The 22,544-nt window shown below is 40.2% G+C and overlaps 1 long non-coding RNA gene across 1 annotated transcript; it reads left to right on the forward strand.

The window, feature by feature from the left end:
• Positions 1–3,210: 3,210 nt before the first annotated feature.
• Positions 3,211–19,952, forward strand: LOC139998681 (uncharacterized). The gene is made up of 4 exons (XR_011803404.1): positions 3,211–4,918; positions 7,921–7,985; positions 15,148–15,393; positions 17,654–19,952. It is a non-coding gene; the product is annotated as an uncharacterized lncRNA (long non-coding RNA).
• The last annotated feature ends 2,592 nt before the right edge of the window (positions 19,953–22,544 follow it).

Consider the following 22,544-nt stretch of genomic DNA (forward strand, 5'->3'; position numbering starts at 1 on the left):
AACCTATGTCAGCATGTGCTAGCATAAAGGAAAAAGAAGATAAAACAAGAAAAAACACAAGTAATCTGTCACATCTTTTGTTGTTTTGGTACTTCTTCTTCCTAATTCTGTTCTTATCAAGGGCATTCAGACCAGACAGCCCGGCTAGCTCTAACCATTATTTTGTCTCTACAAATTTTGACTTGAGTCCTCCGTTCCTGTGTACTAAAAACCACTAAAGTACCCCCTCAAAAATTTGTCTAAGCAACTATCCTCAATGTTTTCAGCTTGCAGAATCCTGTGATCTGAATGCTAATCCATGCTGGGCATGACTTGACATTGAAGGAGACTGGTCTGGGGAGAAGGGAAGAATCTGGACAACAGGTGCTCTTGTCAGCATCCCTTGCCTTTGAGGAAAGCATAACTTATGATGCAATTTGTATTGCAACATAAATCATGGCTGCCTGTAGCTCAGTGTAAATCCTCTGGTGCAGAGTCTGCAGTTCATGTGATATGGTGGGGGCTGAGGGCTGATGGTGCAACAGATGTTGGTGAGGAGACCAGGGGACAAGTGATTGCCTCCACAGCATCCAGCCTCCAATAAGTGACGGACAAGGCCAGCTTTCTGATAGTGGCAACTCCTCAACAGAAGATGGGTCAAGAGCAATATTTTGGGAAGACTTTAAGGTCCTTCAGTTATAGGAGGAGGTACACAGATGCTTTGGAACAGCCCATTCAGATGTCTACCTGCCTACTGAGAAGCTGTTAAAAAAATAAAACAGAGGAAACCTGAGATGAATAAGCTCAGCCCTTCTCTTCTGTGTTCAAAACAGAGGAGATTTTGTTTGGTTTTGGACATATAGCAACACGGCCCTTCTTTTTACATACAGAAAGGGAACATTACTGTGCTCAGATGTCCAAGAGAGCTTCTGAGCATGTAACATGTGACATGATGGGATCTTTAGGGAGATGTTCAGTGAATTCTGTTGCAGGTGGCTGTTTCAGCCTCCATGTGCAGGAAGTGGGAGAGGCCTTCTAAGTAGAAGGAGCCTGGACTGAACAGTCTCTGGGAAGAACTCTACAGCCAGGTCTGGTGAGGAGGCCTGTGCTGTTTCTGGTATTATGTCATTAGGAAATACCTTACACATAAAGCTGGATTGTAGCAGAAGGGTCCATATGACTGTACAGTGTCTGTGGCTGCTTTAGAGAACACAGGGAAAGCCATCTGCTTCTAAACACTCTATATTTCCCTCTTGTCAATGCATACATATGAGTTTCTGGACAATCGGCACCTGGGTCTAACTGAGGTGCTCAAGTCTTCATACAGAGCAAACTCAGCATGAAGCCAGATCACACTGGTGACTTATAAAGCCCAAGATCGCAGTGTAAGACATTCAACCACCACCATTCTCTGTACTTGAGTATGACAATGCAACTATGCCACAAACCCATGCAATGATTTTGAGTACTGAGGCAGAAAATCCCTCTGAATCTTGCCGTCATGGTGTTTTTACCTCATTCGAAGTTAACTCTTGTATATATTGTTTGAACATGATGTGTTGTAATGTGCAGACACCAAAAGAACAGCAAAGGTTGATATTTCTTGGCCTTTGTAGAACTAACTCAAACATACAAGCTATGGCTAGTTAACAACGACTAGCGTTATTTTCTTTCTTAAGAATATAATTCCAGAGGGTTGGAGAGGAAACTGAGAAGTAGCCACTACTCCTCTGGATATGAGAGGATACTTGATCTGAAACAGCTGATAAAATAGTTGAGTGTTCTTATAAAATAAATCCCAGCTTCTGAAGAAGCTGCAGAAAATGGATTTTTCGCAGCTTCCACAGTCTTAGAGCAAGAATCCAGAGGATGGAGGTGGGACATGTTTCTCATCTAGTCATGCTCTTAAGTAATGTTCTTGTCACAAAACCCTCAAAAAATGGCAGTCACCTGACACTGGAACAGATGTCATTGTTCTTCAGCCAAACTCAACTTCTAATACCTTTTTTTTTTTCCTTTTTTTTTTTTTTTTCTTTTTTTTTTCTTTCTTTCTTTTGTGTTTGAGACAGATTTTAAGCAAAATAGAAGAGAGAAAAGAAAGTCTGGAGGAGCTTAGAACTTTACTGCACATACCACAAAGAGGCACCAGAATGGAAAGCTCTGCTGAGCTTTGAGGAGCCAGCAGGCCTGGAAGCTTGTAGGCAGGGTTGAAGGCAGCTTCCCCTTTTACTGGGACTTGGAAAATTCATTAGACCTGAAAATTGCCAGATCTACTCCGAAGGGAAGGGAGAAGGGTCATGTAAAGTTTGGAGAAAATTCAAACTGCTTTTTTTTTTTTTTTTTTTCTTTCTTTTTAATTTGCAGATTGTGAAAAATTGACCCGAGCTTCCAATTGTAAAATTTTGTCTAATAATAAAGCTGGGTGGGGCTGACCCAGGCAGGAGATACAATGATGAAGTGTTGCGCCTGGGCAGTTTCCACTGGCAGAGATCTTCTGGAAGCCAGACTGGATTTTAAAGCTCCCCGCAGGAGTGAAGCTGGCCACTGGTGCTCATTCTGTTCTGCTGCTTTGTCAGCGTTAATCCATACATGCAGCAGCACCCCTGTTATTTATAGTTGACCTATATTCGAAAACTGGTTGCGATGGTGTATAAGAAAGACACAGAAGGTAACCTGTAGGACATCTAAGCCAGAGAGGTGTGCAGTGTGCGTATCCAAGGGGAGAGTACAGAACAGGTTGATAATGAGTTTCGAAGGCCAGGATTTGTTGGCCAGTGATTAACAAAATGAGAAACTGAGGTATAGTGCAATTAGGAGGATTACTGTGAGCTCATAACTCCTCCCCAGCTCCTGAGAGAATGATTTGTTAAACTGACCTTTTCCAGGGCTGGGCTGGAAAGATATAAATTAGCTCATAATGCGAGAATATTTTTGTTTAATAAAACTACCCCCAAATTTGTTTGGAGTTCCCAGGCTTCTCAGGAAAAAAAGAAAGAGCTATTATGTTCTACAAAAACAATGACATTTTACCCTCTGTATTTACTCTTCCCCATAGAAAATCTGCAGTAGGCCAAGGTCTGCATGACAACGATGCTTGGCACTTCTACCGTGTGCTTCACATGCCCTTACAAACAACCAAACATGCCTGGAGAAGCACTTCATTAACCAGTCACTGCTCCAGCCTTCTCTGCCATAAAACAAATTACTTGAAAGCCTTGATGATAAATAAACAAGGGTGAAGAAGGGTGGACTAAACATAGATGGAGAAAGCCACTCAAAGGCTTAAGTATTAAAGCTTTAAGGTGAGCTATGAGCTGTGTGAAGCCATCCCTCCTCACTGCTTGCCCCAGCTCCTCTCGGCCATGGCACACACAGACGTTTTGGGAAGATGCTGGCCAAAAGGCACCGGCCAGAAATCAGCCTATTGCTTCTTCAATGTCCCCAGTTTAAACCCTAGTTGTTGTTTCAGGGCTCATTTTGCATTGCCTGAGAAGTGCGTAGCCACAATCTGGCTGTAAAAGGATAAAAATGAAGGAGCCATTTTACACCTAGATGGAAAACGGCAATCTGGCCAAGCCACAGGCTCTGCCACCTCAGTCATCCTTGCTGGATCAGGGCTGGCAAAGAGTATACAGCAAGATATGGAGAGGTGTTTCAGCAGCTTTGACAGGGGTATCAGTGTTTTATTTTGAGCACAGGGCAGGAGCCATGTGCACAGACAGGCTTCAGGTGGGCTTCAGGCCACCACAGGCCCAGCCGGGGCCTGGTGTCACCATGGCAACCAGCGGCCTGAGGCGAGCCTGCGGCCTGTGCGCCTCCTTCTGGGCTCTGCCTTGTCTTGCAAAAGTTTAACTTTTATCGTCTTTGGCTGAGTAGTTGGGTTGTTTCTTCATTTCAGCATTTGCTGCATGCCCTTAGGAGGAGAGGTTGCCACTGCTTCCCTCTTCCATGCCATATCCATTGCTGGTGTGCATGTTCAGGGCTGGTAGCAGAAAATGGCTGCATTTACCTCAGGAAACACAGGAAAGATGAGGAGAAATGTGGCATTGAGAGGGGTACTAAAATATCCCTTGTCCTTTGAAAACCTCACAGTGTGGTTTGTTTGAGTACCAAGCAACTTAATTGTTGAATGTATTTAAAAAATATTAAGCTCTGCTTTTTTTTTTTTTTTTTTTTTTCCATGTTCAAAGAGAAAGAGCCTGTATTGGTATAATTCATTTTTTTAAAGCCTTTTAAAAGTTCTCTTTGGCAACACCTCTTTGAAGTCTAATCCAATTTGCAATATATGTCTTCCAAGTTAATCCCAATTTTTTCAAGGCAACCAGTAATGTTACATAAAGGCCTTCCAAAGAATAACAAGAGTGCAAGGCACAATATAGTTAAATCTCCTGATAAGGGGAACAATTCTGCTGTTATTTACAACAGCATAAATCCACAGTCGCTCAGGCAATGGTCTGCCCATGCAGGATATGCCTTGTGGAATCCGACATTTCTTACCTTTGCTGGGCTTGCTCTGTATTTACCACTCAAACTGAGATTAACTTTAAAATGTTAATTTTTAATGAGGCAGAAGTTTTCTTTTAGAAGGCTCCAGGAACTCGTTCGAGCTTGTGTTCATTGCAGAGCTTTATAGCTTTCCTTAGGATCCCACCAGACGTTGCATATGCATTTTCTAAATACATTTCTATGCAGTCTGAGCTGTATTAAGTTTGATCACCAAAAAGGGAAAGTTAGGACTTCTTTTTCTGTACAGAAGAAGACACTGATTAAAAAAGTGTGGAAAACCTGATATGTGGAAAGAAAAATACATCAGAGGAAGTGAACTACAGGGCTGCACTACCAATCCTTAAATATCATAAGTAGAAACCTGTTTAAGTCTGGCAGACAGAACTCCCTGGCTCAAGACCAACGTTGGAAAACTCAAAACTAGAACTAAAAGGTAAACTTTCAAATGCTGTAAAAATTGTTAATGGAACATTTTCCCAAGGGACACAGTAGAGTCTCCATCACTTCACTCTGGTTTTATTCTACATGACAGTTTTCCTCACACAACCTCCTTCTCCAGATAAGCCTCCAGAACTCCAGCTGATCATCTGTCTTGGCTCCTCAGATACCAATACTCTTTTTGCTCTTACTAACTAAATTACTAACATAAATATACCACAAAAAGATTTTCTCAGTACACATTGAGCTTGATGTCGATTAGTTCTACAAGGGCTTTTGTACTCCAAAACTTATCTGTTGTCTTAGCAAGGCTATTTGGTCTAATGAAAAAATGTCTCCTGCAAAAAACATGCATTGGTTAAGCCATGCTTTATTGAATTTGGTGCAAAAATAATTGTTTTGAATGAAGAGAAGGACCATCCCTGTTATTGCTATGCTGCCTTGTCCTTCAAAATGGACAACTCTTCACTCAGTGTTGATAACTGTCTGCCAGCCTGAAGGTTATTCTGGTAAGATTTCCCCCAAAGTACCTTAAGCACTGGACAACATTATTGCTTCTTTGTCATCCGAAAAAAATCTAGGCAAGAGTGGTGTCTGGTTCAAGGTGTTGCACATTTGGTTGTTGCACTTTATGTTCCTGAGTGGTGGGCGCAGCGGTATGTAATGCTTGTGAGCCAGCTTTTTCTGAGCCATAATGGCTTTCCAGGACTTTCATTATGTGGCCCATGTGTTCTACATTATAACTCATTTTTCATTCACACAGCAGTAAGAAGATAGGGCAGTCCTGCTTATAATTGTCTTTTTTTTTTTTTTTTTTTTTTTTTTTTAACAAATAATCTCTATTTACCCTTTGCTGATGGCTCATTTGCACCGTGAATGGTATGATATGTCTAGTAACATGACCCAGCAGATTTACTGCACAACTGGCAACATTAGAGCACCCTGAAACATCAGCCAAAAACCTATGACATCCAGAATAGATTAGGTAGATTGTTATTGCAGATACAATATACTTCTACAACATTGTTCTCAGGGTTCTTTTGGATACTGTTGAGTGCATTTGGCTATGAAGCATAAATCTATTTCCAATTTGTATTTACCTTGCAACATGTATATGCTATTTGTGTGTACATTATACCCGTGTACACACAAGTGGCTGTGTCTTCATATGTTTGGGTATAAATACACGCACATGTAACTCTCTACCACTGAAATATTTTTTTTTAGTTCAAGAGCACCTCACATGCCACTGCAGTTATTCTCTTTTGAAGATTTAAAAGACATGTTCACTGAAAACACTTTATTTCCTGGAAGATGTGCTGTTGGTCTGCAATGTTAGGAGAAAGTAATAAAAATGACTATTGATGTGATTGAGAAATGAATGAAAAAAACGTATCATAGATTTTAGAAATTGAAATTAGTGATGTATGGAGCTGATAAAATACTGGGCAAGATTTTTCTTCAGAAAATGTGATGAAAATAGTTTCCATTAACAACATCTTGTTGGCAGGAACTAAAACATAACATTTGTACTTTTCAGCAGATACGTTTCAGTGCCCAGGTTTTCCTTTTTCCAGTGAAAAGGTGAAGTTTTTAGCAGAAGGAAAGCACTGTCCATGAATTTCCTCTAGTTGGAACAACATTTTTTCCACAGAAATACATACTTTGATTTTATTTTATTTTCATTTTTAAATAGGACCTAGCTGTGTGGTTTTCTGGCTTCAGACAGCAATTCAAGAGCTGGCTTATACTAATATCTGGCTAGATGAACAAACCTCAGTTAGATTTAGGTCATATGTTGAATGCTTATTTCCCAAATTATTGCCTTGTGGCTTGTGAGACTTAATAATGGTTCACTAGCTCAATCTGATCCCTTTGTCAGACTGTTAAACAGCTCATTAGGTCATGCCACAATCTACACAGTGGGCTGATCCTTTTTTCTGGTCAGAAAAAAAAAAAAGGTCACTCGCTTGTGATAAGCACTTCTTTTATCAGTTATGGGCATAGTGAGTTTGTGTAGCCATAGCAGGGCTGGACATAACCCCTACTCCAATGGTTGCACAGGTATGATTATAGACTGGGAGATCCTTAAGTCTCTCCTGGGTGTGATTTTCCCAAGTACTTACTGCAGGGTGATGTACGTAAACCTAGCAGTTGTTGGTACAGATCTTCTGGGCAACCAGTGGCTGCTCTGGCTATAAGAGATGGTGTAAATGTCCTTGAGTGGGACATGTTGAAGTCAAGAAAAGGATTAAAATACTCACATCTCCTGTAGCATATATCTGTGCCATTGTCACCCTCTTCTCTAGACTTAATCACACCTGGAGACTTTCCCCAAATTGAAATAGCTATGGTTATGTTTTGCTTTTTTTGTTGTTGTTGTGTTTTTCCTTTCTCTTTTCTTTTATTCTCTTTTCTCTTTTTCCTGGCTGCAAAAGACCAGGCCTTATGCAAAGAGCAATGAAAGAGTATCAGCAAAAGGAGTTGTTCTCCCTTTACCAGAGTTACATTTCCAAGAACATGGTCCCCAAAGAAAAGAAAACGCAACTTATCCTTTTAATTTTAAACTGAAAACTGAGATTCTACTTCACATTTTTAGGTCTCCTTTGCCAAGAAAAAAAGTTAGAAAGGCCAGTGGTTTGCAGACCTACAAAATCCACCCCGAGCTGTTCTGAAAATAAACAGCATCAAAACTAGATAGTTTTGCTGAAATATAACCCTGAAGTAATAAAACAAATGACTAACACTTTCTATTGGTCTACGTAGTATAGCACATGAAACATACATGTAAGCAACTCAAGATGAATGAGTCATCTTGACTTAATAAAGCTTACAAATACTTGCTAAATATTTGAGAAGTCACATGCCAGGAGCCTTCATCACTTGTTTTGTTAGACTCCTGCTTTGCCAAGTCAAAACAGTCAGAAATCATAAAAAGTAATCCACACAATCTGTCTGAAAATGCAGTTTTCTAGCATTATTTTCCTTGGTTTACAGCAGCAAGTCCTCCTTTCTGCCATCAAAATTTTGCAATAGAGAGCATGACTTCCTCTTCTCATAAGGTAAGCAAATGTTTTGCATTTATCAAGTTCCCAGAGTCTAAATGGAGATAGAGAGTCAGCAGACCTCACATGTTTATGTTTCTGTACTGGAAATGAGCCACAGGAAGTTGCAGTTAAAAGGCTGCTGTGTCTCGAGGTTCAAGGGACACAATAGACTTCAATGCCTTTAACATAACCCAACATCTGAAGCTCTATTTGCCTTAAATGTGAACTGTAAGTGCTCCGAACATCCATAAACAGGGCCAGAAAACAGAAGGCTACCCTTATTTATGAAGCCCACTAGTCTGTGTTGGTTCACAACCTCATTTTCCTCTTAAAAAAGCCCTAATTACCCATACATACCACCCCCACCAATCTAAAACCCATCCAGTCTAGAGAAACACTCAATTGCTGTCTGGAAAGAAATAATGCAACATACCTCAGAGGTGCATGAAAAACCTGCACTGGTAATGGGAAAAATCTGGTACTTTGAACAATTTGGGCAGGTGGAGGGATTGAGGTTTCATTCAATGATTTCCCTTCAAGTTACTGATTCAGGCTGAACCTGTTAGTCACTAAACAAATGCAGTAAGCAACAGTCAAACAGGCTGCTCTTCCCTTGCAACTGTGCTCCATAGATCAGAACTCAGGTGTGTCCCTTTGGCGACAGAGATAAATACGTGATTGAATGTCAGAGGAGTAAAACAAGTGGTAGCAAGGACCAAATGTTATACATGGAGTTGCTGGGTAATTAAATTGACTTAATTGACCGTGGACAGATAACATTTCTCTTGTGACCTGGCAATTGTGTTACATTTGCCATCTAAGGGTTTAATGCAGACTGAGCTCTCTGCTGTGCACATGCTCAGTGCCTGGGAGGAGTTGGTGCACTGCTGAGGGGACTAGCCAGAGGCCTGCAGTTATAAACAGGAAGAAATATCATTTGGCTTTTACTATAAAATTTGTGTCCCACAGCCTTCCTCCCATCAGAATGCATCATTTGTCTCTGGCGCAAAGGAAGAGCTGTAACATTACTGGAAAAAGGAAAGAAGTTGCTCTTTTTTGGGGATGGCTTCTCTCCAGTTTTGCTCCAGTTCAGCCCTTGTGCATTGCAACAGCTGTATACTGAACTCCAAGCCAATTGTAACTATGAAAGCCAAGTTTCTAACTGATTGATCAGCTTTCTTTCTTTTTTTTTCCCACTCTTCAAACCCCAAATGTTGCTAGTAATAATATAATAATCACCTTTATACGTGCAGATTGTGGGTTGTGCCACACGGTGCCTCTTGTTAAAGTACCCTTTGCAAATTAAGGAGGCATATACTCCTTAAACAACCTTGTGAAAAATAAAAATAATTGAAAAAAAAATTGGCACACTGGTGAGAAATAATACTTCCCAAGCCGTTATCCAGAGTGCAAATCATGTTTTTCACTACATCTATTCTCTATTGGGGTGCTGGTATGTGCAATGTTTTCTCTCTGTTGATTTGCTTTGGGGTGCTAAAGGAGGCCATAGGTTGTGAATTACAACTAATTCCCCATGCCCTGCTCTCCGTGGTGCACACAGAGAAAATGCATAAAATTAAGCAATGTGCAACTAGAAGAAAATGTACTGAAAACTGAATTTTTTTTTCAAGGTTAAGAGTACCACGTTGGAGCTACATTGTCGTGTGAGGGTATAGGGCTGGTTTCACTGCAGTCCATGAGCAGTTTCACTGCTCCACCTCTCCAAATGTTGTTTCCAAACACATTTGTTTTAGACAGCCATACACAGAGTCACTTCAGTGTTTACATTTTGGTGTTTCAGGCATTAAAAGAAGAACTGTAAATTTCTGGGCATTTTGGGAGGATCAAAAACTCAACGCTAGGGATGCAAACAGGACAACCCTTTTTAGATAGCCTTCATCCGTCGCGTAACCCCAGTCCCCAGGACCTTGCACCTTTCAGCACATACAGGATCTTTTGTGCACAAATCAGCTTTTTATTGGAGGGCTGCAGACTCTGTTCTTTGGGGGAGATGGCTAACAGTAGAGGGATCTCTGCCAGTCACACCCTCACCAAATAAATTGTATTGGAGATAATTGTGTCAGAAGTGCATGTGGATCATACATAATTTTAATATACTTATTTATTTTTGAAAAGGATTACAAATTACGAGTACATGTTAGAAATCCCCTTTGCCTTAATTGGTGGTCAGCTCTTACGTGAACTTTCTCTTTTCCTGAACCCATTGCTAGTGTCTGTGGTATTTTTAACTTCCCAAATCCTTGCCTCAGGCTCTTGAAAAAATTGTGGTTTTGTACCTGTGGCTCGATGTTGTATCATCTCCTTTTAGCTGTAAAATTTTGTAGATGGGAATGCAAAGAAAATGGAAACGTAGCGGTTAAGCACTTTTGCCTCCTTCAGTGGAGGAGCTGTGTTAAACAACTGTTTGTATGAAATGAAAACAGTACAAAGCTCTTTAAGATGTATTAAAATTATTGGCTTTTCCTTTTAATTAAAACAGGTCTTGGGGAGGAGGGGAAATGAGCATCACTAAAGCATCACAGTGCTAGAGGTATCTGTGGAAATGATGTTGGTTATTTTGTGCGTAAATTATTATTATGCAAAGGTGTGCCTGTCTGTGCATAGTCACGGAATGTCTACAGGAGGGAGAGATTTCCTTAACTGCACAAAAAGATAATGGGACATGAACGGGGATTTTAGCAAGAAGTACACAGGAAGAGCAGATTTTGTAGTCCCACCAGCTAACGGATCAGCTGGAACATGCACAGGGCGCTTTTGGAGCAGAAAAGCAGACCCGTGCACTATTTCTACGTGTCTTCATGGCAATTTATATCTCCCAAGGAAATAGCGCTGCTTATGTGAGAAAAGGAAAAAAAGCAATGGCTTGTCCTTTTGGAGAGAAAGGAAAATGTGTTCTTATTCCCGTCTCTATTTTCAACATTTAGAGATACCAATTCTACCAACTTTGTCAGTTAGTTTTAAAAAGCTTATGTGGAGAACATGCAGACAGTTATGAAGTCATTTGTCTGTTGCAACAGAAAATTAGGAAGGGTTTGATCTTCACTCATGTATGGGCATTGTCTTTACTCATAAAAGCTTTCCTTTGAACATGCAGGGGTTCCTAACCTGGGGCTGGATCACACCCCCACCCCTCTCCTACTAAATCCTGAGAGAGGTTTTCCTTGTGGACTTTCCCATACATGATCCAGGCAAGAGGGCAGTGGTTGCTGCCCTTCTCTTCCCCCCACCGTCATATTTTCTCCCCTCACGTACTGAGCTGTAGGGCTGCTTTGCAAGCTCCAGCCCCACCCTAGGATCCAGAAAGGCCTGGTGCCTCCCCACAGGAGGCCTTTTTCTCCAGATCACCTCCAGAGCCTGCTGCCCAGTATCTCTTTGTTTCAGAGCTGCCTACCAGAGGCTGCTCCCTGGATCATCTGGGGCTTTCCCTTTCTACTCTGGAGATGGAGAGACGATATTGGTCCATGCAGGAAGGTGGAAAAGCAGACCTTGTCTTGGAAACTGCCTCTGGGGATTTTTCAGGAATACCACAAAGCTATCTAAACAGTTGTGGAAAGGCAACATAACCCCACAGCTACACAAACTCAAGACAGGGATTTATAAACACAGATTTGGGAATTCTTTTGTGTTTCGTGGCTACTTTCAAGGAAATCACTCAGTGCTACATATCAGTGACAATGCATTGACTCAATTAGGTTTTCAACTACTGAAAATCAGTGACCAAACCAGAGAGAGTAAGATTAACACAATTAGTTATTTATGAGCATTGGAGTTGCAGTGAATAAGACACTCTTTCCTCCACTGGAATGCTTAAGTGGAACGATATTTTCCTTTTTGATAGTATCTGCCTTGGTGTCTCCTTCACTTCATTAACAGGGACACATCAAAGATTTTATACTACTGTAAAACAGTCTGAATTATATTAATACACAGTGCTGCTATATGTCTGGTTTCCTACCATTTTCAGAATATGGAACTTATTTTCATTTCTGAGTATCTTAAAAGATTTAGCACCCCTTCCTTTTCAGTAATCTTCTTTGCGTTTGCTGTGCACTATGTTCCTTCCAATAAAACAAAATATTCAGACTCCCATTTTACAAGCTTTTAAAAGAACACCAGACTCCAGCAACTTGGTAAAATCTCTTTTCTACCAAAGCTTTAAAAAAAGAGTTGTAGATAACTTGGGAATGTGTGGCATTCTTATTTGCCTTGAAAGCCTTTGATTTGACAGTATTTGCAACCAAGTTTTGTAGGCAGTTCTTCAAGACAAGCAGTAACGGGACTTGCTTATCTTGGGCTGTGCAGCTCCTCGGTGGGAATAACCCTCCTTACATCCAATCTAAGACATTTCTTTAGCAAAATGTGCCTTTGCTCCTAATATATAATTGCAATCAGCACTGTTTAGTGGGTGTCAATTTTTACATAACAGTGGTATGTGTATAGTACGGCGATAGCATATTTTTAATTCAATTTTAATGATTTCATTGATTTTGTTCATGAGAAAGATCTTAAATTGGGCCTGAAAGGAGAACATTTTGTCAATACAGCATTATTACCTTTAATATCATACTTTACATTTTCAAATTTCAAAATCATTTAAATCTAATCTAATTATATAAATATATATATATATATTAACATTATGGTAAAGTTGTGTAAGCCTCATTAAAGCCCAGTTAAATCTTTGTAACTCTTTAAGGTGACCTCAGACCCTAAAATGCTTCAAATTAGCTGGAAATACGGTGTCAAACAAAAAGAGACACAACGGAAGGCTAGCCAGAGAATTCTACAAAATCTAATGACTAGAAGACACATTTCCCATTTTCAACAATCTGTTTTAGCCACTTCCAAAATCTTTATTTGATTTTGTTCCTTGAGGGTTTGATTTCTACAAACTAAAATAAGAAATTTCGAAATTGAGATATGTTGTTTATTTTCACTTACTTAAATCCTACTTTTCTTAAGTCAGTAAAAATAAAAAGATTGAGGCTAGCTGATTACATTTATCTTATTAATTTTACATATGGAAAGCCCCAACAACCAAATTGTGCTGTTTTATTTTTTTTTTTTTATTTTGTTTTATTTTTTTCTTATAACAAGAAATGGATAGAGGTTTAGAGTTAAGGAAATTTTTTTTTTTCTATGCACCAGAAGGAATAACAGACAGAGCAACAGCTTAAATATCACTTGTGGATCATAAGACCCTTCTCATGTTAGTCCACGCAGCTGAACTGCATGATAGCAGCTTGTTAGTCCATAGGTTTTTATTGAAATGCCTATTGAGTAAAACATAATTCATGCTGCTGTTCACCCTTAAAACAGGAAATAATATACCCATTTAACTTAATCACAATTTATATTACATGTGCATATTTCTAAACAAGTGCTGTAGATGGAGAGTTTGGTAGCAATAATATTTATGAATTACACTTTTAGTTAGCAAAGGAAAATGTGTGACCTCTTACATTTTGTTTGACATTTGAATTTGGTATCCCGTATATGTGACATGGGTGATGGATGCTTATTAACACAGTGTATAAACAGGAAATGCTTCTAAGCTGACCATTTATTAGTGCTGTATGTGTTACAATTTGAATTTTGGTTGCAGTATCCTTCTCTGATGACTGCAGAGCTGAAATGTAAGGCGGATTTCTTTTTCTCCTGCTTGCTCCCCTGATTTAACAGAGTATAAAACAGATTTAACAGAGTGTATTTTTTGTACCTAAATCAGCCTTCTTTATGGAACCTGAGTAAGTATATGAACACGCAGGTTTTCCTATGAATTGTCAAAAAATATAGTCATAAAAAGTGTAACTGCTGGAAGGATTCTGTTGAGTTCGTATTGAATTTTCCTATGTGAAATAATTAAATAAATGCTCCCATGTTCCCCTTTGTGCCCTGACGTATGCAATGAGCCATTTCCCCCGTTACTTCATTACGGCAGAAATGCTGGGAAGAAGTATCATTGACTTCACCAGAGCTTTGACAGTTGATCCACTTATGATCTATCTTTTGCAGGACTGGAGACATAATAATTTTTCATTCACACTTAATTATTTTTTCTTTAAAAAAAATACAAAAACTTTCTGACAAATATCTATAAAACTTTCTCAGTAAAAGTTTCAACGCTTCATTTCATCAAAGCAGAAGTGAAAAGCTCCACGTATTTATAAGGATTCTTCCAGCAGGGAACAACAATATATAGTTTTTCTAGAAAGCAACCCCTCCCCTCCAATCTCCCTGATGGTTTACTGCGGAAAACATAGAATAAAACAGAGAATTTGTTTCCCTTTCTGCATCCCATTTAAAGCCAATCCTCAGGAGGGGAGATCTTGAAGTTACTTTTTCTAAGCACAGACTTAATATTCCAAAGCATTTGGATAAAATTATTTTTTTAACAAAAGCACTATGATGAACTAGTAAAGTATTTCAAAAGAGAGATTTTATTTCAATTACCTCTGCTAAAAGAGGTCCACTGTATGGTGCAGTATAGGTCAAGAAAATTGTTCTCCCTTTAAAAAGCCTGCAGAGTATCTCCAGTCAGATATTATAAGTAGCAAGTATAAAACCATCTTGACTGTTACAATTAATATTAAATACCTTTACTAAATACACAGCTTTCCACATTTTGGGACCCAATCACGGGAAGGTTAGCAACCTGGAAATTGAAACTGCCAGATCTTTAATCTAACATTCTGCTTTTCGATGGAAAAAACTAACGTCTTTATAGATGAGAGTCAAAGGTTAAATTTAGTTTGTATCGAATTACAAAAATATGCTTTTGGTGAGGTTAGATTCTCATGCTCAGAGCAATTCAAACTGTAATGAAAGCAAACATTGAAAGAGATAATCCCATTAAAGATGAACTATTCACTTTAACCTCAAATATTTGGTAACTAAAATAAAACCATCCTAGTAGAAGGAGGATGAAGTTCAGCTTCTTAAGGCTGAACTTAAGCCTTAAGGGAAACTGGAACTCGATGTTATACCTCAGACTGCATGAAAAACAAAACAGCACTCCTGTTTCTAAAAGAAAAACTGATTTTGAGGGAACAAATTAATCCATGTTCTCCTCCTGAGGTCTACACAAAACGGTGGTGACCCTTTTGATAGTATGTCTTTGGACACTGCGGAGTAAATCGTGCTTTTCTCCAAACAGCAGCTCTCCCAGTAAGAGCACAACCCGCGCAGCGCTGTCGTACGGTGGGAGTTACGGAGCAGCGAGGAGTGCCTGCAGCTGCGAGCTGGCTCAGACCCACGCGTGACATCCCACAGCAGACATCTCTGCATCCCAGTCCTCCATGCCTCCCAGTACCAGCAGCGCCAGGACGTCTTTCTTTCACATCGATCCCCTCAATCATGCGTCTGATTCCTGAGAGGGAACTAATTCTGCCGGAAAAGTCAGGTCTGAGCACAGAGTAAAACCTCAAAGCAACCTGATTTCAGTTCCCCCAGTCTATCCCCTCAGCCACCACAGCCTAGCACAACGAGGGAGCGTAGTGGGGTTATTTGTGTGGGGTTTGGTCAAGGTACAGAGTGTGGTTTGGTACTAGTAGTTTAAAACTACCCATTTTTGAGGCAAGAAGCAGAGCAAAAATACTTTCAAAACCCCAGTGCTAAAGAATTGAGCTCTTTGATATAATATGACAAAGCTTTTGCCTTTCAAGATATACCAAAAAGCACCTTTAATCCCTGAACTTCTGATACCCCAATGAAAACTCACTCTGTAATGCAGTCACAGCCAGAGTCTTTCTTCATTCCCAGAGGCCTAGATGCCATTTTCAAGAATTTAGGAAGAGTTTCATATTCTTGCTTTTTACAACTTAAAATAGACTGAAGAGAGTTTTTTTTCCTAAGGTTAAAAAAAAAAAAAAGAAAGAAAGAAAACAATCATAGACTGATATTTCTTTTTTATGCCAAGTTTCAGCCTGGAGAAAATTTTATGGCTGAGTTCTAATCCACCCCAACCCTGGTTTATAACAGAAATGCTGACACAATGATAACTATAGCGTTACAAATGCTGGCGCTATGATATTTATTGCTCCCCAGTGCCAGCACGGGTTAATCCTTATTAAACGCATTCATTTTCTGGCCTCGTGGAGAGCAGATCCTTGTGTGATCCAGCAGGGTATGGGTCCCTGGTAGCGTTAATGGAAGATATCACACAAGACATAGTAAGTGAGGAGTCTTTAAGGGGGCTTCTGTAGGTGTTTCTCAGGATTAAGTGGCCTTCTCTGGGGGCTTGAGTTCAAATCCGGAGTGTCTATATCCATGAAATGTCTGCTGCAACAAAATAGCACGCACACGGAGAGGAACTTTGTTCTTTTCAGCTACAAGGAAGAGTATGGAAAGAAACATGGCGTTGTCATGTATTTCCACAGTCAGCAGTGGAGCAGATCCCCTGGATTAGGAATTATCAATCTCTTCCATGCCTGGACATTCTAAATCCTCTTCTACATTAAACTGTCCTGTTTGATAGCATTGCGAGAACAGAGCAATAACAAGAGCCCTGTTAAATATTATCTGCTAGCTGATCCTTCTATTATTTACCAGAAAAAGGGAAACTTACAGTTAAGTCGCATTCAAAATTGTTCACGTCCCTTCCTGTTCGACATTTGTTTTAGCAGCACTAGGAACTGAAAAGCTCCAAACATTTTCTCCATAAAACTATGCAGGATGACGGGTAGGCTTTTTCCAGAGATTTACACACTGACATCATGCTTGCTATATCTATATGATAAACTCTAAAAAAAAAATGCAGGAAAGTTTCAAATTTGGGTTAGAAAAGAGGAGGTTACAGCAGGCATGCTAGCATTTTGTTCTTGCTCTAGGTTCTCCAGTTTAAGCCTGAAATCACCTGCCAGCATCTCAGCCTTAGGAGTCAGACCGGGGACTTTAAGCAAGGGGGCTGCTTCCTAGGAAAAAGATCTGTGGACAAAAGCAGTCAGCGTGTGTGCAAAGTTCACAATGAGTTCAGTGAATGATCATATTTTCCCCACAATAATAAATACTTCTATAATTTATAAATGCCTCGAAAGGCTGAGATATGTGGGGGATGCAGAGTCAAAGTGTCTTGACAGGAGAGAGACAAAGGAATGAGCCAGAGAGTGGACTGACTACTAAAATTCCTCATCTTTGATTTGTTTCTTTTAGAACTTGTCCCTAGAGGAAAAGCTGCACTTTCTAGAGAGGCTTAAAAACTAAAAAAGAAATCCTCTGGGCTTGTGAACAGTCAAAGAGAATTTTAAAAACCTTCAATTTGAGCACAGAGCCAAAGAGGAATATCCAGGACTTTCTCCTCTTTTATTAAATAATTGTTATTTAAAATATGAACGTTAAAAAAAAAAGTAATTATTATTTTTTTTTTTGGTCAAAGGACTAAAATCAGAGATTTGTTTTCTTCATTTCAAGCAATGTTTTGCCTTGCTACATGGGGGCTCTCAACTAAGAGAGAGTCAAAGAAACTCTCATCAGAAGTACTTCAAACAAAAACAACAGTGCTCAAGCGAACAGAAAGCCATGTCTTCATCATGGGGAAAAACGTGTTTTCATTTAAAAGCCATTTTGAAAGAAAAGGGGCTAATGTACATTCCCTTGATATTATAATGAACTGGAAATATAAATTAAAATAAAAATAGCTTTATTTTTGTTTGAATTTTCCACAGGGTAAAATAAAATGCCATGGCCTTCTCTAACAGAGAGAAAATAGTAAAATGCTCATGTGAAGAAAGCAGCCGCTGGAAAATTCAGAAAGGTGCCTTCAACAAGGACGCAGAAAAGATTTGCCTCTATTTGTCCTTCGGGCAGGTACAAAGGTTTTGTGCTGAATCATTGACTCCAGGGAAGCAGGCTAGGTGCAGCACAGGACTGGGAGGTCTGGGGCATTCCCAAGGCCCATTGAATTTGAACGGGGGCTGGAGGAGCTGAGTGCACTGCACAATTATTTGGGATCCACAGGAGGTAGCGCTGAAAGGCAGGGAGGTCGGACACTGCCACCTCACATCTGGCATGTCCACAGCAGCATCCCAAAGAAAGGATGGATCGGGTACAGACGGGCACTACGCAGTTGACTTGAGCTTGGTAGCCTGCCAACAGGGGTTCACAAAACTTCTGGCACGGAGAAAGTATTAAAAGGAGGAAAGAACAGTATTAAATCCCATTGAAATATTTGCAGGACTGCCAAGAGCTTTCATGGCCTTCTCCGCAGAATGGAGGGGGGAATTTTGAGGTTCGTTCCTTACTTCTAGGGTTTCTTTGCTTCACTTAGCACTTGGCTGGTAATTTTTTCTCTGCCTTCATTTTGAAGAAGGATTGAACTCTACCACTGGAAGAAATGTTTTCTCACCTATTCCCCGTTTGAGACAGAGAGAGATTCTCACAGAAATCAAACGCAGCCTCTTCCTATCTGCCCCACCAGCACAGACTGGTCCAGCACAGCTTTGTACATCTTTGAAGTTAGCAGCAGAAGTGAGCCAGGTCTTTTTATAAGGTTGCATGTGAAATTGTCAGAAGAATGAAACCATTTGCAGATGGTGGAGTGATAAAGATGGGACGGTATCTCACTTGTATTTGCCCCTCATTTCCTTGGGAAGAGAAGAAAAGGAAAAAGGGAGGAGGGCAAAAAAAAAAAAGGCAATGGAAGGAAAGAGAAACTCCAACAAACGAAATTCTTTTGACAACACAGTGTTGAAGGAGTAAGTGAGATTTCTGGCAAAACCACCAGGACTCTGAAGACAAGCTGACTGCTGCAGTATTTATTACTTTGCTTTGATGAAGCCTCTGACATCAAGGACTTTCTTAGTGACTGATTTTTGTCAGAATAATGCTGCAGGAACTGGATGTGACAGATGATTTTTTTGGACATGAAGCTTGTGCATAATGGCATGAGAAAGAGAACATAAAAAAGTCTGCCCTGAAGCAGCTTAATGTGGCCCTGGAGAAAAGAGCTGTTATCACTGCTTACTGATGTAGTCGCAGCAAGAGAAATGGTTACCAAAAAATGGATCTTGAAGGCAGACAGTTCAGCACGGGGCAGATTTTGTAAGAGTTGTGTTTCCTTATCACAGCCTGGCTGGAGGAAATCAGGCTGAGGAATGTACCTCTAGAAAAGAAAGAAAAATTGGCTTTATCATGTCAGATCCGTTCCCTGCATTGCAGTACTGCAACAGCATATGCAGCAACAATAAATGTGTTGTGCTTGCTGCACATTATTGGGCTTGTGACAACTGTGGATGCAAAATGCGATGTGCCTCTGGTTTCCCTTTGGTACATCTGAGTGCAGTGCCTGGAGGGTAAAATGACACCGTGATGTGCCTGCTGGATGTGGACTGTAACCCCTCAAAGAAACACAAACCTTCAAGCAGAAATGTTTTCAGACTAACTGTGGTATCTTCTATGTTCCTGTACAGCCAATTTTTCAAACATCGTTATACCAGATACAGAGCATCTCGGATTATCTCAAGGTAGAAAAGTTGGTGAAAAATTAATTTAAGACATAGTCTGGAGTAGTGGAGGATTTTCCAAATTAAGTAATTAATTAAAGTATTAACCACCCTTTTGTCAAGCCTGGAGGACTTTGAGATAGTAATCTTGGAGAAATCTGCAATGAAATCTCAGGTTTAAAGCAGGTACCCTGCTTGTTCTGCTTGTCTTTCTGTCAAATGGTTCAAACCAAAAATCTGACACAGAGTTACAGTGCTCTGCAGCAAAACTGCTCTTTTAAAACCCAGAGGACAGTGTAACAGCAAAACACCCTAATCTTCTCTGGGTATGTCAGTACATTTCTGTGTGCTGTATAAATACACCTTCCTGCTTCGATTGCACCTCATGTGGTGTCATCATGCTTGTTTTCTGTAAGAATGCGGTGAGATTTATAGTTAATTCTGGTATATTTTGGTGGAAGAATAAGCTACATTTTTTTCAGATGCCAAACTATGAATTTATTAACATCCTATTTCGGTTTGACTTGCCTAATATTGGCTGTACCTTGAGATATGGGCTTTATTTAATGCATAAGTCTGCCTCAATAATAATAATAATAATAATAATAAAAAGATCAAAATGCTTTATATCTAGTTATAAGTGTAGAAGAATACCTTACTGAATGACAAAACATTTAGCAGTGTAGGGCAGTACTGCCACTATCAGGCAGTAGATTAATTGGGGTATGCTGCAATTCCTGCTCTCTTTTTGGTTACACAGAAAAAGAAAACTAAGCTGGCTACTGACTCTTGAAACATTTGTATGTGTGAGGTCTTCAGCAAGAATTTATAATTCATACTTTCTCAAGGAATGTGACAGGATTTCCAAGTACTGGAATGGCAAATGCTTAGAGATGTTGTAAATTAATCCATGTGTGAACCCCCCGGTTCTGTTCTCATTGTTCTCTCACGAGAAGACCTCATTTCTGTTCATTGACTCATTTCAGTTCAGCTGACAAGACAGGATTTCTCCCCGGATCTTGGTACGTGACATACACCTGTCAAGCAGAAGCTTCAAGGCAGCCCCGGGGGAGCATCTTTAAAAGACACTTCTGCAATAACAATGAACTCACCATCCATTTGCAGCCTGTTTCTCTAAAAGGATGAGCAAGCTACGAACACGCTGGCCGAAGCACTGCAATTTTCACAGGGCATTCTCTGGAGAAGAGTGTGCTAATACCTGGGGTTGGACCTGCACCTCTTCTTGCACACTCACAATTGAGGGCAGATCGCAGCAGAAGCCAAAGGGCAGTGCCCTGATGCAAAAGTGGTGCGAAGGGGAAAGGCGGTTGCCTCATCAGACAGCATCTGGTGTGTTTGTACCAGTACCTTGGCCTGAGGGAAGCAGTAAGGATGCTTCTGAAGGACGTCTGGCTCTCAGTTATACAAATATCTAAGTCGCCAGGATTTTACAGTAACTCCCCTGGGCATTGCTGATATCTCCTAGACAATATGGCAATATTCTGGTCCTGCTGCTCAGCTAAAACTTGGGCATGCAGAGTGCTTCCAGGAGCTGCAGTGCACAGCCTGCAAGTTGCTTCCTGACTTCTTTTTCCCAAAGATCCTTTTGGTGTGTGGCAGCATTGCAGGTGTGAACCTGCCTAACCTGTGGCAGTGATGATACACCAGGGTTTCAGGGCCTCCGTTTTGTAGCTGCTGCTCGTAGTAAGGCTGCCTCCTCCTGTGCATGTGGGTAAGTAAAAGGGCACAGGGAGCTCATGCAAGATGCCTCAGCGTTCCCCTGGGTGCAGGGGAGACCCCCTTCCCTCCTCCAGAAGTGGGGAGTCAGCAGGTCTGCATTCGGGCTTCTCTAAATCCTCGTCAGGAATGTGGATACCAGCTCAGCCATGGGCTAATAAAGCAGCTGAAATGTCACCCTGTGTTTCAGAAAGAACACCTTCACCCCAGCAGGAATTTACTGACTGCCTTTATATGAAATGCTTTGTGCAAGACAGGAGGATTCACCTGGTAGATAAACTGCACTAAAATATGTCACTGACTTTCTTCGATTTTGTTGTATTTTTGCAGCATATGCTGGCTCCTAAATTTATGAACTCTTTTTAAAGGACCCCTTACAAAAATAATCATATTTAGATGGTTTATATTTGTCATATAACTATATATATAAATATAATATATATATATTAATTTTATACATAATACATAATATAAATTTTATAATATATATATATACTTAGAGAAACTGCATTTTTATATGAGCTTTCCAGAGGATGATGTAGTCAAGCTCTGCAAAGAAATCTGGCTGATAAAGCTGTGAGGCAAAGCACGGCTTTGATAAATGCTCTGTTTCACTATTGCATTCCTACCAAGTACTGCTGCCACTCACTAAACAAATTTATTGAATTTTATTCTAAAGTTTGTGGGACTCCAGGTGTTAAGAATTTTCCTCCCAACTCTCTTATCCTACTCAAAGTTTCAGTTCTCTTTAAAAGAAAAGATTTAACCACTTGTAACTGTGTTTTTTTAACATTTTTAACAAATTAACATTTTCTAATAGTGGTCTCTCAGATAGGAACGAAATCCCAAGGAGCTGTGGATGCTCCCAATGGATCAATAGATGCAGGCAGCACTGGCATAAGTAAAAAACAAGTCTGGGCAGAACAGCATGTCCTGCAAAAAGAGCTTTCCAGTGAGATCATTGAGGCACTGATGTGCTGAGAAATAGTCAAAGGGAATGCCAGGAATTATTGTGAAGCGTGGCCAAGGCTAGCATCAATGTAGGATAACTTGTGTAAAACAGGCAGGCTCAGTTCCATCACTTGACACGTCTGCTTGTGTAAGTCTGTGTGCTTTGTAGAAAGCAGAGATGTCAAACTATATCATGTCCCTGTCCTGTCGCTGATCGATTTTCCTAAGTGAGTATTTTCCCAGACCACAATCCATGGCTGGCTGGAAGCAGCCGGAAGCTTATTGTCAAGTGGTGCTGGCTTTTGTACTCATGTCCACCTGTTATAATGTAATATAGACTGCTAAATGCCTGTTTAAAGGTGACCTTGATATATCACTTTTGCTGTAATAGTTACAAGGATATTATGTTAGTGAATGAAAGGAGAAA

This window comes from Anas platyrhynchos, chromosome 14 (assembly GCF_047663525.1).
Source record: "Anas platyrhynchos isolate ZD024472 breed Pekin duck chromosome 14, IASCAAS_PekinDuck_T2T, whole genome shotgun sequence".
Taxonomy (NCBI): Eukaryota; Metazoa; Chordata; class Aves; order Anseriformes; family Anatidae; genus Anas; species Anas platyrhynchos.